Source organism: Xenopus laevis, chromosome 9_10L (genome assembly GCF_017654675.1).
Source record: "Xenopus laevis strain J_2021 chromosome 9_10L, Xenopus_laevis_v10.1, whole genome shotgun sequence".
In the NCBI taxonomy this organism is placed as follows: domain Eukaryota; kingdom Metazoa; phylum Chordata; class Amphibia; order Anura; family Pipidae; genus Xenopus; species Xenopus laevis.
Genome location: NC_054387.1, coordinates 114,844,639 through 114,860,070, shown reverse-complemented (window position 1 = coordinate 114,860,070; position 15,432 = coordinate 114,844,639). Strand labels below are relative to the sequence as shown.

General features: G+C 42.4%; 1 protein-coding gene across 10 annotated transcripts in view; it reads right to left on the bottom strand.

Annotated features, from left to right (window-relative positions):
• ankfn1l.L (ankyrin repeat and fibronectin type III domain containing 1 like L homeolog) overlaps positions 1–15,432 on the bottom strand; it is a 261,510-nt gene that overhangs the window by 72,547 nt on the left and 173,531 nt on the right. The window contains exon 1 of one of the 10 annotated variants that reach the window (XM_041577568.1): positions 1,312–1,572. The exons of the other annotated variants lie outside the window; for them this stretch is intronic. The gene's annotated coding sequence lies outside the window, so the exon portion shown is untranslated. Of the gene's footprint in view, positions 1–1,311; positions 1,573–15,432 lie in introns of those variants that run through there. 10 annotated transcript variants of the gene reach the window in all.

Below are 15,432 nucleotides of genomic sequence, written 5' to 3'. Positions count from 1 at the left end.
CTACCTGTTTGCTTCAATTTAGGGGCCGCATTGCTGTGCTGAGTCAAGAGCAGGTCCTAAACTGCACCAGGGTTGTTGCCAATAGCAACCACTTAGTTGATTTTGTTTTGTCACTTGTAGCAGACTGCTCAAAACTAAGTGCAAATTAGTTGCTATAGGTAACTGCACAGGTGCAATAAAGTGCTTGTCAGTTCCATTGTGTCCATTAAGATTAATACATTGATTTTTTTTTTACCAGTCTCTTTGTTACAAATTAAATTAAATAAATTAAAACTGATGTTCGTTAGGCTGCAAGGCTGGCATAATGTTATCGGTTCACAGTCAGCCAGAGCACTAATTGCATCTCCAGGAAAGAGATAAGGATCAAGCTACAGGTATATATATATATATATTATGTAGCAAAATTAATTGTTGCGGAGAAGTTGTTAGATGCTGTAGGGGGCAGGAGAGTGAATCGGGGACATGAATGGCAAGCGGATGGGTAAATGAGAAGGCAGAGAAGATTGCAGCAAGGACATGGAGAAAGGTTAAGAGTTAATACATGACAGATTTGTTTGCAAGCACCAGCAACTAGACAGATCGCAAACAGACTTCGACTGTTGTTAAACTGGAGCTGGCAGCATCCAAAGAGTTAAAGTCATACAGGTGGGGTATGTGTGGCCATACAGAAGAGATAGGAGTGATACATAGAATTATAAACCAAGAAGGCTTGAGCCAGTTAGACAAGATCTTGACACCTTGGACAATTTGGTTGATGCCTCAGCTCCCTGCCATCAGGTAATATTAATATTCCTAAGATACGAGCAAGTGTACAGCATCTGTTGTGCCTCTATGAAGTGTACTGACCAAGACAGGCCAAGATAAGCAATAAGAGTTATTACGGCATAACCTAAGGCAAGCTGTAACTCTATCCCAGGGATGTCTTCTGGACCCGAATCAAATATTGTTGAGGGGGGGGGGAGGTTGGGATTGACAAGCCGGAGTTTGCCACGAATGAGAACAACATATGGAGAGGAGATGGAAGCCTTTCTTTTTGACCGGCGTATCATTTATTCCTCCGCGGAGAAGAAGAAGCTGGACACCTGTTGGGGGGTTAATTTATGAAGCTCTCTACTCTCAGCCTTGGTTCACCTCTACTGTATCAATTTCTGCAGTCATTTCATGTGTCACAAACTCTGTCGTCCTGCATTAAATGTTACGTTCCTATAAAATAACTGCCGGCAAGTCTACATAGTAGCTGACACTTGCCTATGTCAAGCCTGTCCTTTATCCTGCACTTTGCTCTTGGTCAGCTTAAAGGTCTTCACTTACCTGCTTGTCACTGAAGGTCCTCTTCCTTGTCCACCTTCTCCTAAGTCACAGCGGGGCTTTCTCGTGTGGTCTGTAGCTCTCACCTGTGGTCCTGCCCATCAACGTGATGCCCTATAATTATTGTTGCCTGTCAAGCCAGAAGCTTGCGTGTATTTGTGCTTATTCGCTCACCTCTATATCCCTGTTCTTCTCTTTCTCACTCTTTTCTGCCCCTCTCTGTCTGTCTTTTTTTCCCCGAATCTTGTTTCTATAGAAACTAGATTAACTGGGAGGGGGGGTGGACTGTATCAGCCCCATGTGACTAAGATTCCAACACTGAAGAATCTCTCGCTCTTTTGCAACCCTGTTTCATTGGATGCAGCCTCTTTTTACATAACAACAAGCCATTGTTATAGGTTCCCAAAGCATCTGAAAGAAGGATGAGATAACAAAGGTCTCAGGTTCAGAGTATAGGGGCCAGAAAGGGATGCAAAGGACTTTACCCCGGAAGTGATGTCTGCAACACCTAGGGGAAGGCTATGCTGACCTATAAGTCTGGCTGACAGGGAGTACTTAAAGTTCTACAACTGCCACCTGCCCTAAGAAGGAATACCCAAAGAGCTTACTGTGCCACTTCTTCTTAAAAGAACATTGAGGAATGAGGAATTGATGAGAAAAGGAGATTGATAATGATAAACTTTCTGTGGAGCAGTGTTGCCCAACAGGTGGCCGTGGGGGGCAGACACGAAAAAAGGAAGAGATAGGATTCATCTATAAAGAAGTATTGCACAGGTATGGGATCCTTTATCCAGAAACCTGTTATCCAGAGAGCTCCGAATTACGGAAAGGCTGTCTCCCATAGACTCCATTTTATCCAAACGATTGAAAGTTAATAAATTATTTCCTTTTTCTCTGTAATAAAAAAACAGTAGCTTGTACTGTTCTCAATGTATTCCCTTAAGCAGTAAATATAGAAGCACTAAGAATCACCCTATGCGAAGTAGAAGTAGTAGAAGTAGAAGTAAAGAAGTTAATAGTAAAGAATAGAAGGGCATTTAAAAACTACAAGTCTGTTGGGACAGAAGCTGCATTTAATGAATATAAACACTATAATAAATGATGTAAAACATAAATTCGGAAGGCAAAGGATGAGGATAAGTCTAATCCCAAAAAGTTTTTAAGTATATTAATAGTAAAAAGATGCGGGTTGAGAGTGTTGCTCCTTTAAATAATGCTACCAGTATGGTTGTAACAGATACAGAAAAGGCAAATGTGTTAAATCAGTTATTTTCTTCAGTGTATACAATAGAGGAGTCAGTGTTCCCAGGCTCACTTCATAGCTGCACTGATGGCTCAGCTCAATCTAGTCAGTGGCTGACTCAGGATATGATTCATAAAGCTTTAATAAAAAATTTATGTAAAGAAGGCTCCAGGGCCAGATGGCATACACCCCCGAGTTCTAAGAGAGCTTAGTTCAGTTTTACCCCTATTTCTGATTTTCTTAGATTTGCTTTTATCTGGTATGGTACCTATGGATTGGAGAAAAGCTGATGTCATTCCAATTTTTAAAACAGGATTACGATCTCAGCCTGGCAATTATAGACCAGTAAATTTGACATCTGTGGTGGGCAAATAATTTGAAGGCTTGTTAAAGGGGAAGGAAACCTAGTTGGCGCAAAAACCCTCCCCCCCTCCCGTGTGTTGCCCTCCCTCCTCCCCCCTGGCCTACCCGTCCTGCTGGGCAAATGCCCCTAACTTGTTACTTACCCTTCTGCGCAGGTCCAGTCCAGGGAGTTCACAGACGACATCTTCTTCCACGCGATCTTCTTCCTGCTTTGAACGGCGTTTTTGCGTATGCGCAGTAGGAGCATTTCGCCGGTACGGATCTACTGCGCATGCGCCAAAAGTCACCCACACGGGAGGGGGGGAGGGTTTTTGCGCTGACTAGGTTTCCTTCCCCTTTAAGGGATCACATTCAAAATGTTGTCCTAGTGAATGACATTATGAGCAGCAATCAGCACGGCTTTATGAAGGATAGGTCATGTCAGACGAATTTGATTGCTTTTTATGATGAGGTAACTAAGATACTGGACAGTGGGGGGGGGCAGTAGATGTGATCTATTTGGATTTTGCCAAAGCGTTTGATACTGTGCCCCACAAACGACTGCTTTCTAAACTAAGGTCTGTTGGGCTTAATGAAGTCGTTTGCACATGGATAGGAAACTGGCTACAGGATCGGGTACAGAGGGTGGTTGTTAATGGGACATTCTCTGCTTGGATTAAGGTTCTTAGTGGGGTCCCCCAGGGCTCGTTATTGGGTCCACTTTTATTTAACTTGTTTATTAATATTAACTTGGGGGAGGGTATTGTAAGTAATTTATCAGTGTTCGCAGATGAGCAGAGAGAATAGGACAGAATGTTATAATTAGGGGTGCACCGAATCCACTATTTGGGATTCGGCCGAATCCCTGAATCCTTGGTGAAAGATTCGGCCAAATACCGAATCCTAATTTACATATGTAAATTAGGGCCAGGAAAGGAAAAAGTGGGAAAAAATTATTCTTTTGTGATTAAAAGTCACATTATTTCCCTACCTACCCCTAATTTACATATGCAAATAAGGATTCAGATTTGATTCAGACAGGCACAAGGATTTGGCCGAATCCTGCTGAAAAAGGCCGAATCCTGGCCGAATCCCGAACCAAATCCTGGATTCAGTGCATCCCTAGTTATAATGTGAAATAAGAGGGAAATTACATTTGGCCGTTCGGATGTATTTAACCCTGTACAGTGGCTATTAAGATTCATTATTGAAGTCTCTTTAATGTCTCTTTAATCTGCTAGCATATTTACAGATAGCTTGCTGGAGAGCAATAATGATAAGAGGGAACGCTCTATTCTCTCTATTCTGGTGCATAGCAGGCAGCACCCCCTATCAGGAAAGCTTGAGCAGCATTAGAGTAGGGCCCTGTCTTCCTATAGAGCTTTTGCTGATCATTAAAATGAGGCTTCTGCCATTTTTGGAAACCTGAAATATGGTTTTGTTGCTTCCAATGGCACATTGTTTGTAATAAGCTACATATTAGCTGACTGAATAGGTTGTGCCTGTGGCTCCGTAGTTGTTATAATATCAATACAAATGATGGCACGAAGAAAGAAAGTAATACACAGAAGGAAAGCAGATGGGTAAATGGATGTGGATTTTACTGGAGTTGCCCTATTTTCACCCCCCTACCCAGACACCTGCAGTAACAGGTAAAGAATAATAGAGACAGGTACTGGTGATACGTCAGTCTTTTTTGGACAAAGGCAGAATAACAGGTGCGCTCAAGGCATACTTGTAACAGGGCAGCCATCAGGGGGAGCACAAGGGCTACAAGTGTACCGGGTCCGGGCCTGAAGGGGGGCCCAGCAGTGCTGAACTTTTTGAAAAATCTGGCCCCCCTTGACAGCGCCAAAGCCATGCCGCCTCCTTCCGAATTCCTGAACAGCCAAAATGCGGAAGTACTGAACAGCCAAAGACCCAAAACAGCGAAAATAGCCGAAGCCGAAGTCCCGAAGCGGTGAAAAGTCCTAAAGCCACAAGTTCAATTCTACTGAATAGTGATGGGAGAATTTCTCTTGTTTCGGTGAAAAGTTCATGGGAAAATCAGGAAATCAGAAAGTTTCACTAAAAAAATCTTGAAATTCTGACATTGGCGTTAAAGTCCGAATAGTGTTGACGCACCCCGGTTTTGACGCAAGCAACTTTTTGGACGCGCATCCGAAATTTTCACAGGACGGCGAAATGTGGAAATTTGCAGCAAATTCGTGCCAGGTGAATTTATTTGCCCATCACTACTACTGAACACCAATGTGTGGTTTTTTTGTTTTTTTTTTTTTAATCCCCAGGCCACCAATGTATTATTTTAATACTTTATATGCCCCTGCCACCAATGTTTTTTTTAAAAATATTCTCTGGGGCTCCAATTATTTTTGTTTAACTTGTAGGGGGGCCTTGACCACCAATTTTTTAAAAAAAACTTTTATGGGGGGCCCTGGAACCACAGTTTTTTTTAACTTGTAATATCTTTTTATAACTTGTGTGTGTGGGGGGGGGGGTTACCATTTTTCAGTGCTGATGTCTGTGTGGTCTTTTACCTGTGGTTTGTTGTATGGGGCCCCGTGATTTCTAATGGCGGCCCTGCTTGGAACCAGTATCTCATACAAACCTGCAGTGACAGCCCCCTCTCACACTACTTGTAATTTGCAGCTGAATTGATAGGAACCCCCAACAGAATTTAGCACCTCTTTATTGGGAGCAAGGGGTTAATACAGGGTGGGGGGCCTAGGAACAGCATGCAAAGGGTTGTTCACCTTTGAGTTAACTATTAGTATGATTTAAAAAGTGATATTCTGAGACAATTTGCAATTGGTTTTCATTTTTTATTATTTGTGTTTTTCGAGTTATTGAGCTTTTTATTCAGCAGCTATTTTGCAATTTCAGTTATCTGGTTGCTAGGGTTCAAACGACCCTAGCAACATTGCAATGATTTGAAGAAGAGACTGAAATGTGCATACGAGAGGCCTGAATAGAAAGATGAGTAATAAAAAGTAGCAATAAATGTGTAGCCTTACAGAGCATTTGTTTTTTAGAGGAAAGAGTCAGTAGAAGGCAGCAAACATTTCAAAAACTAACAAAGAGAAAATGAAGACCAATTGAAAGGCTGCTTGGAATTGGCCATTCTATAACATACTAAAATATGCATTGCTTTAGGAAGGGCATGGGCATAACTACAGAGGAAGCAGACCCTGCGGCTGCAGGGGGGCACAGGAGCTATAGGGGGCTCAATGAGGCCCTATTTATATACAGTTTAAAAAAAAATTGGTAAAAAAGGTCAACCTCTAGACATTTTTGGGGCATGAAATATACTTTGCCATGGGGCCCAGTAATATCTAGTTACACCACTGTGTAAGTCTTTATGACTTTTATTTTAGGGATGCACCAAATCCACTAATTTGGATGCGTCCGAACCCCTCAATCCTTTGTGAAAGATTCGGCCAAATACAGAACCGAATCCTAATTTTTACTTCCTTGTTTTGTGACAATAAGTCAAACAATTTCCCTCTAGGGTTGCCACCTTTACTGAAAAAAATTACCGGCTGGTGGGGGGAGTGCACAAAAAGGGGCGGGACATGACACAAAAGTGGGAGGGGCCACGCAGTGTGCCGCAAAAGGGGGCGGATCAACATCGTCCCTATGTCAAGAACACTGCAAAAAAGGTAAGTTCTGCGCGAATTGGGGGCAGGCCAAGGGCTTTTTTTAAAGGGTATTACAAATTACCGGCAACTGCATTGCCGGTAAATTTGTAATACCGTCCCCGGCCTTGGCAGGTGTTTTACCGGCTAGGTCGGTAAAATACCGGCCGGGTGGCAACCCTATTTCCCTCCCCGCCCATAATTTGCATATGCAATTTAGGATTTGGCCAGGCAGAAGGGTTCGGCCGAATCGGAATCCTTCTGAAAAAGGCCTGAATCGAATCCTGGATTTGGTGCATCAATACTTTTATTACATCAGGCTAGTGGCACAATTAGCAGGATCAGATGCTCGTGCCCTTTCTGCATGTGGGATCTCATGTTTTTCCATTGCTTGTTATTGTAATAAACAGAGTTTAAATGATTTGTTTTTTGCAGTTACTTAACCAATGTCCCGCACGAGGAGCACTTTACTGCAAGGGACGTTCTACAAACCGAAACACTAGTACTGGTGCTGTTGGCTGATATATTACCTGAATGATGCAGCACTGCCTGTGTTACTGAATAACAAATCCTACACTGACACTATGTTTAAATGGCTTGTTAATTATATTATTAATTATTATTATGTTCATTATAATTATGGGCTTAGCGTAATAGATCCCATACGTGTATGTAAGCAACGTTCCCCTCAGGCAGTCCGAGGATCCCTAATAATAAAGTATCATCCCATCACTCGGCTTCCTCCTTTCTGTCTCCATTTAACCCCTTTCCTCCCAGAGGAGCTGCTGCGCTGGAGGAGAACCTGTCACAAGTGATTGGGCACTGAGCGGAGAGGGCCACACAATAACATGCCCGGCAGCACTTATCTGACAACAATAGTGTCATTATCTGCTTCGCCGAGTAGATCCTTAAAAAGGTTATTAGCTAGAACTCCCTGGCAGTGGCAAGAGAGCAAAATCTGATTAACTCTCTCCCATTTAAAATCCTAGCGGCACCCTTTGCTGTTCATCACGCGCACTCTAACCTCCTCACTATTGCAGCTGCTCCAGAAAATGACTAATATATTCATGAAATGATAGCATTGTAACATCTCACCTACCCAGAGCGGAGAAGCAAGGCAGCATGAAGCAGAATGGGACAGTAAATAATCACGTCTCTATCGCTTCTACTTATTTCCACCTTATACTAAGGGGGTTATTTATCAAAGTCTGAATTTATCTCAATATTTTCTGACCAAATCCGCACTGGTTTTTTCGGCTTATTTATTAATACACTTTCCTGAAAATTTTGTTTATGGGAAAAAATCTTTTGGCCGGATTTTCACAATTCTTTTGGGATTTTTCACCCGAAAACTCAGATTTCTTATGTTTTTTGCCTGAAAACTTGAAAACTTCAGGGTATTGCATGAACCCCAGCGCACATCAAAAAATAATTGGGACTTCTCCCATTGACTTATATGCAACCTCGACAGGTTGAGATGCCGGATTTTCTGATTCGGACTTTCCATCCTCGAGGTTTAATAAATTCCGAAAAATTCGTGATTTTTTAAAAGTCCAATTTTATATAAATAAATCGCGAATTTTTCATCATTTTTGCATTCAGAGTTTAGTAAATAACCCCCAAAGTTTCAGCTGTGAGGACGCTCAGAATTCCTTCACTGGAATGCTGTATTTACATACCTCCCAACATATTGGAAATAGACAGGGGAACAAAAAGATTTTGACCATGCCCACACGCCCTAATTACTATGTTCATTTTACAAAATTCGGCAGGTTATGAAAGTTTGAACACATTTCTGCGGCTTTTATGTGTTATTACAGTTTTGCTAATGAAGGTGAATTGCCCTTTAAGCTGCAAGACAGTTTCCCCAAGAGACCTGCTTATCTTAAATTGTAACAATTGTTTCTATTGCTTAAATTGTTAGAAAAGTGTCTAAGTGCACTTGCTCTCTGCCAAAAGCCAATTGAGTTTTAGAAACTTTGTATCTTTTTCTGGCTGTTCAGTGCAGGAGATCAAAGAGAAAGACGGGACATTTGGTAACAATCCGGGACTGCGGCTTGAGCTGTCAAAATCGGGACTGTCTCATAAAAAATGGGACAGTTGGGAGGTATGTATTTAGATGTATTTTGAGTTATTTGGCTTTTTATTCAGCAGCTCTCCTAAAAGTTAACTTAAAGGTGAACCACCCCCTTTAAGCTGCAGGTCACAATTTATCAAAGAGACCTGCTTATGTAATTAGTTACAACTGTATATGATTGCAGGCTCTCTGCCCAAAGCCTCTTTATCTCATTAAAGGGGTTGCTCACATTCAAATGATCTTTGAGTATGATGTAGAGAGCAGGGGCGATCCTGGCAGCGGAAATTCGCTCTTAAAGTACGAGGAGCAGCATTTTTGCCGCCCCTGATACCTAGTGGGGAGCTGCCGCCTGAGGCGACAGCCTCAACTTGCCTCATTGGCGAAGCACCCCTGGTAGAGAGTGATATTCTGAGACAGTTTGAAACTGGTTTTCATTTATTTATTATTTGTGTTTTTGAGTTATTTCGCTTTTTATTCAGCAGCTCTCTGGTTTGCATTTTCAGCAATCTGGTTGCTAGGATCCAAATTACCCTGGCAACCATGTGTTGATTTGAATAAGAGACCGGGATATGAATAGGAGAGGCCTGAATAGAAAAATGAATAATACAAAGTAGAGATAAGTAGCCTTACAGAGCATTTGTTTTTGTAGATGGGGGTCAGTGACCCCTATTGAAAGCTGGAAAGAGTCAAATAATTTGCCATTCAACAACATACTAATAGTAAACTTAAAGGTGAACCACCCCTTTAATTTTGCAACTTTAGGTGGCCATACACGGATAGATCCGCTCGTTTGGCGATGTCGCCAAACGAGCGGATCTCCCTCCGATATGCCCACCTTGAGGTGGGCAATATCGGGCTGATCCGATCGTGGGCCCTAGGGCCCAACGATCGGATCCTAGCGTTCACCAAACGGGCGGTCGGATCGCAGGACCGCATCAACGAACAGATGCGGCCGCGATCCGACGGGATTTTTAATCCCATCCGATCGAGATCTGGCCGACTTTCGGCCAGATCTCGATCGGGGAAGCCCGTCGGGGGCCCCCATACACGGGCCAATAAGCTGCCGACACGGTCTGTCGGCAGCTTTTATCGGCCCGTGTATGGCCACCTTTTGTTACTTTTCCTGGCTGTTCAGTGCAGGAGATGAAAGAGCAACGTGGGAGGAGTCCGGGGTAGTTTGCAGCAAGTCTAGTAGATATATATTGATTTGTCACTGTGGAGTGGAATACAGGGGAAATGGAAGTAGTAGAAGACAAGGGGCTAAATTTGAATGATTTCAGTGAGGGTGCAGCTGAATGCCTTAGCATTAGAATATGATGTTTTTCCATTAGTGGGTTAAATGAGGATGATGGGAGTTGTAGTGCAAGACACGCCCACAGGACCATGTTAAACTATGAAACAATAGAAAGTCTGTGAGTAAACAGGCTGAATTGGGAATGTGATCGCTAACAGGCTGTGATAATGCCGAGCAGCAGACAGTGCCGTGAGCATATCCCTCTGGAGGCTTCAGAAGTTGTGTGCTCGAGGCTCTGGATTACAGCACAATAATAATAACATGCCTGGTGCCTCTGTTGTTCCAAACAAGCGACAGGAGTGAGATGTTGATGCAGGTTTCTTGCACTGTGCCCTGCAGCATCTGAGTCCTGTGATGTTCTTCAGGGGAAACAAATAGGATGCGTTGAGCCTTTCATATTACCCTCTAACAAGAACCGTTCAGCTTTACACTGCTAAATCTTTCCTGCCATTATAATAAAGCAAGCCTTGCTCTTACATACAGTATATGCCTGGATTTCATTTAAAGAATGCCAAGTGAGAGGATGTTATAAAAAGAGATCTAAATCCAAATAGAAAAACAAATGTAAACTTCTTCAAAGTGAACACAGAGACTGCTTTTTAGTGGTTTCTGAGATATTAGCAGTTATATACTGCCAATCAGGTCCGAACTGAGAATTAAAATAGGTCCTGGCATTTCAGGAACACAGAGGCCCAAACAGCCCCACCAGCCCACTAAATATTGACTTTCTATGGCACCTTATAGCAGCCCCTCTGGCATTTGCCAGAACCCACAGATTGCCAGTCCAGGACTTCTGCCAATACAATGTTTTCGGCCCAGCATCTCTCTCCAGAGTGTCTATGACTCTGTGTCTGACTGTGGAGCTGCTGATGAGAAATAATGTGCAGGTTCTGGCAACTAATTGTCACTAGCTGTATACGTATATCTTGTTCCTAATTTCCCCCACCCTGTATCAATCCCACCACTGACTCTGATAACTGGCTGTTATTTACCTATACTCATGTCCTCTCTGCCCCCTCTGTTGACATCAGCAGGTCAGGGCTGGGTATGTGAATCAGCGCAGTGTCGTGGGTCCTTTTGGGTTAGGTTCAACCTGGGACTGGGGTGTCTGGGGTCAGCCGCCTGCAACCTTTAAGGGGAACTATTGCGAAAATAAAAATTTAATATAAGCTTCCTCATACTGAAATGTTCTAAATACAATCAATTAAATATTCTGCATAGTTTCTGAAATAATCAAGTTTATCTTCATGATCCCTCTCTCAGCATCTGTTTCTCTTCATTCTGTCTTCATGCAGCAGTTGGGTGTCAGATGATCATTGACAGTTAGATCCAATATATCTTATAGGGGGGCTCCTTTTGCCTAGAAGATGTATTAGATCTCACTCTATTAAAGTCACCAGACATCATGTCTCTCTACATGCAGAATTTGTGCAAAAGGCAGTTATTTTGTTAGATTTTGTTTGTACTGGAATCAGTTATTTGAGTGAGCTCTAATTTGTCTGCTAGGAAAGGAAGTCCCCCTATAAGATATATTGGATGTAACTGTCAATGATTATCTGACACCCAACTGCTGCATGAAGACAGAATGAAGAGAAATAGATGCTGAGAGAGGGATACTGAATATAAACTTGATTATTTCAGAATTTTTTTTTAATTGGTTGTATTTAGAACTACACGTTTCGCTTAACTTCTTTCTCCAAAACTTTGATTGGAAGGGGACAAGTTTCTAGAGTCCAGGGGGAGCAGCTTGGGTCGACACAGCCTTTGAGGTCTGGGGCCCATCATGTTTTTTCCCAGTGACCCAGTATCCTAATCTGATCCTACCGCCTGGGTTGAGGATGCTTTTAAATCAGAAGCCTGTGTTTAGCAGAATTATACCTGCAATATCTTACAAACCACTAAAAACAAAAATTAATTAGTGGAAAAGTTCCCATATTATCCATCCAAGCAACGCTATCATCACACCTCCCAACTGCCCCTTTTTTTGCAGGACAGTCCCGATTTTGACAGCTCAACCCACAGTCCCAGGTTTTTTTTACTGAAATGTCCAGACTTTCTCTTTGATCTCCTGCACTGAACAGCCAGAAAAAGATACAACGTTTCTAACTGAATTGACTTTTGGCAGAGAGCTCAAAATAGATACTTTTGTAACAGTTTAAAATAAGGAGGTCTCTTGGGAGAACTAAGACTAATATCTGAAAGGGCAATTAGCAAAACTGTTACAACACATAAAAACCACAGAGATGTGTTCAAACTTTCATAACCTACTAAATTTTGTAAAATGGACATGGTAATTAGGGGGTGTGGCCACAAAAAGGGTCTGGGTCAAAAAATGTTGCCGCGCTCCAAATCTTTTTGTCCCTCTTTCTATTTCCAAAATGTTAGGAAGTATGCATCATCAGTAATAACACTACTAGCAGTAAAAAGCCCAATTACTAACCATGTGCTCACCTGGGCTCCTTCTGAGGCAGGCACCACCACCAAGTAGAATAGGGTCCTCAACAAAAACAAGGCTATGCACTTGCATGCTTACACCCCGATATACACCCCAATAGGTGGCCAGAGGGCTAATAATAAAGGTCTCCTGGGACAGAGGTCCCTGCTGATTTAATACTATGGTGCCATGATTACTTACTCTGCTTAAACATACCTGGGCTGAAGTGCCAGAATGGTGTAGGAAGTTAAAAGGATTCTGTCGTGATTTTTATGGTGTCGTTTTTATTTCTAAATTACACTGTTTAGACTGCAAATAATTCACTCTACAATATGAAATTTAATTCCTGAACCAGCAAGTGTATTTTTTTTAGTTGTAATATTTGTGTGTAGGCCCCATCTCAGGTCATTTTGCCTGGTCATGTGCTTTCAGAAAGAGCCAGCACTTTAGGGTGGAACTGCTTTCTGGCAGACTGTTGTTTCTCTTAATGTAACTGAATGTGTCTCAGTGGGACCTGGATTTTACTATTGAGTGCTGTTCTTAGATCTACCAGGCAGCTGTTATCTTGTATTAGGGAGCTGCTATCTGGTTATCTTCCCCATTGTTCTGTTGTTAGCAGGCCCATATCTGTGGGGAGGCCACAAAGGCCCGGGCCTAGGGTGGCAAATTATAAGGGCCAGCATGCCGCTCAGCCACTCTATGGGGAGCACTGGGGACATGCAGCTCCCCAGTGCTCCAGAGCTTGCAAAGGTGCCCGTGTGGGGATTTCCAGGGGCACCTGCCCACGAAATCCGGCGCTGGTTGCTGGGAGGGAAGAGAGGGGGTTGATATCACTCCAACTTGCAGTACAGCAGTAAAGAGTGACTGAAGTTTATCAGAGAACAAGTCACATGACTGGGGGCAGCTGGGAAACTAACAATATGTATAACCCCATGAAAGATTTAAAAATTAAATATAAAAAAAATCTGTTTGCTCTTTTGAGAAATGGATTTTAGTGCAGAATTTTGCTGGAGCAGCACTATTAACTGATGCATTTTGAAAAAAATATTTTTTTCCCATGACAGTATCGCTTACAGTCAATGGGTGTAACTAACAAATCCGCCCCCCCCCCCCGTAATTTTACCTTTCCTTCTCCTTTAAATAACATACCGATCCTCTAAAGACCAGGTTAGTAAGATGACGTAAATAAAACAACCAATAAGATGCAAAACACTGCATTCAGCCTTATCACGACCGCCTATCCCTTGGCTAATGCCTAGCTTGCTCATAAATGGGGCCCCATTAATAAAATAAAGAATGGAGAATGTTATATATTGACTGTTAATGTATGACCAGTAGATGGCGCTGTTACATGTTAAACTGATATGAGTCTGCTGATAATTGTTTCCTTAGCATCTGCCTCTCTATCTGTTCTTCCTTCAAACTTGTTGGCAGTTCAGCCATGTTTTCTCCTGAGTAAAGTTTGTTCTACTCCCAGCTGCTGTGAACATTTTCTTTACCACCCGTCGTAATACGGCGGGACTTATGCAATATGGATAAACCCACCTACAATAAACAGGAAATACCGACCCATTTTAATATGGAGGAACACCCCAACTACAATGTACAATATGAAGCAACTGATAGAGCAAAATGTCCCCTATAATATGGAGGATAGAAAGAGTACAAAGAATTGCTTGTTGCCTGCTGGAAAACAGCTCCTGCAATATCAAGTATCTACATTCAAGTGTGAAAAATGTTCCTTACAAATCTCTGAATTGTAAAACACCCCCTCTTATTCGTACTAAAATGACATTGTAAATCAGAGCTATAATAATTCAATAAAAATAATAAAGCAGAGGATGTAAATAAGTGATGCTCAAGGGGTCTTACTGGAGATCAAATAACCCATAAATTGTAAACATACCACATCTGCATTATATAACGTATTGATTCGCACAGAAAGCCACCGCTTAGGCTGAAAACGCCACTCAGATATAATACTCCCTTTTAATAAAAGTGCCAGATTTGAAAGGGAGCTTTTTTTTTTCTCAGCCCTGGGAAATGGCATTTTTTGAAGGAGGCCAGACAGCGATGACGGGGAAGCCGGCCGAGATGTGGTTACAGAGACTTGGCAACCGGAGCCTTGATGAATTTTATTTTTATGGAGCAACGTGAAACTCCCTTGATACCGACCACACAGCCTGAAAGGAGCACGGGGCACAGAGAATGAGGTGAGCTTGGCTGCAAAGTGGGATTTGGAAAGCGTATTAAGCCATTAGTAAATATGTTACACTTACAAACGGAGATATGTGAAGTTGTACAAACAGGAGTGCTAAGGGACCGGTTCCTGCTAGGTGCACAGTGTACTAACAGCACTGACATACAGTCACTATTTATTGGGCTGGTGAAGGATTGTTTGGGCCTCTGTGTACTTGAAATACCAGGGCCTATTTTGCTTCTCAGTCCACGCTTGTATGGGGCCTACTGAAGAGCCAGCCTGACTGATACACTGACAAAAACTGACTAGATAGCAATTGAGCAGATTTGAAAATTCCTTTGAATGAAGACACATTGATGCGACCCCTGTTTGACAGGTCTCCATAGGCCCCAATGGATGATCTGATCATTGGCTCAGCATATGGTTAGCTGAATTAGGCCCAGAACTGCTCATTTGGTTACCTAAAAAAAAACAAGCAAATCTGGCCACAAGTGATGTGCGGACTGACCTGAAGCCTGCGGCATACCCCTCAACATTGTGGAAATAAAAAGAGGAACAAAAATATTTGCCGCATGGAGCATGGCGAAAATTATTTTGGCTACGCCCATTTTTGTGGCAGCATCACCTAATTACCATGTCCATTTTACAAAATTTGGCAGGTTATGAAAGTCTGAACACATGTATGTGGTTTTTTATGTGTTATTACAGTTTTGCTAATGAAGGTGAATTGCTCTTTAAACTGAAAGTCAGTTTCCCCAAGAGACCTACTTATCTTAAATTGTTACAAAAGTATCTAAGTATCTATTCTGGGCTCTCTGCCAAAAGCCAATTAAGTTAGAAACTTTGTATCTTTTTCTGGCTATTCAATGCAGGCAGGGTCAGAGTGGCGGGGCCCGGGG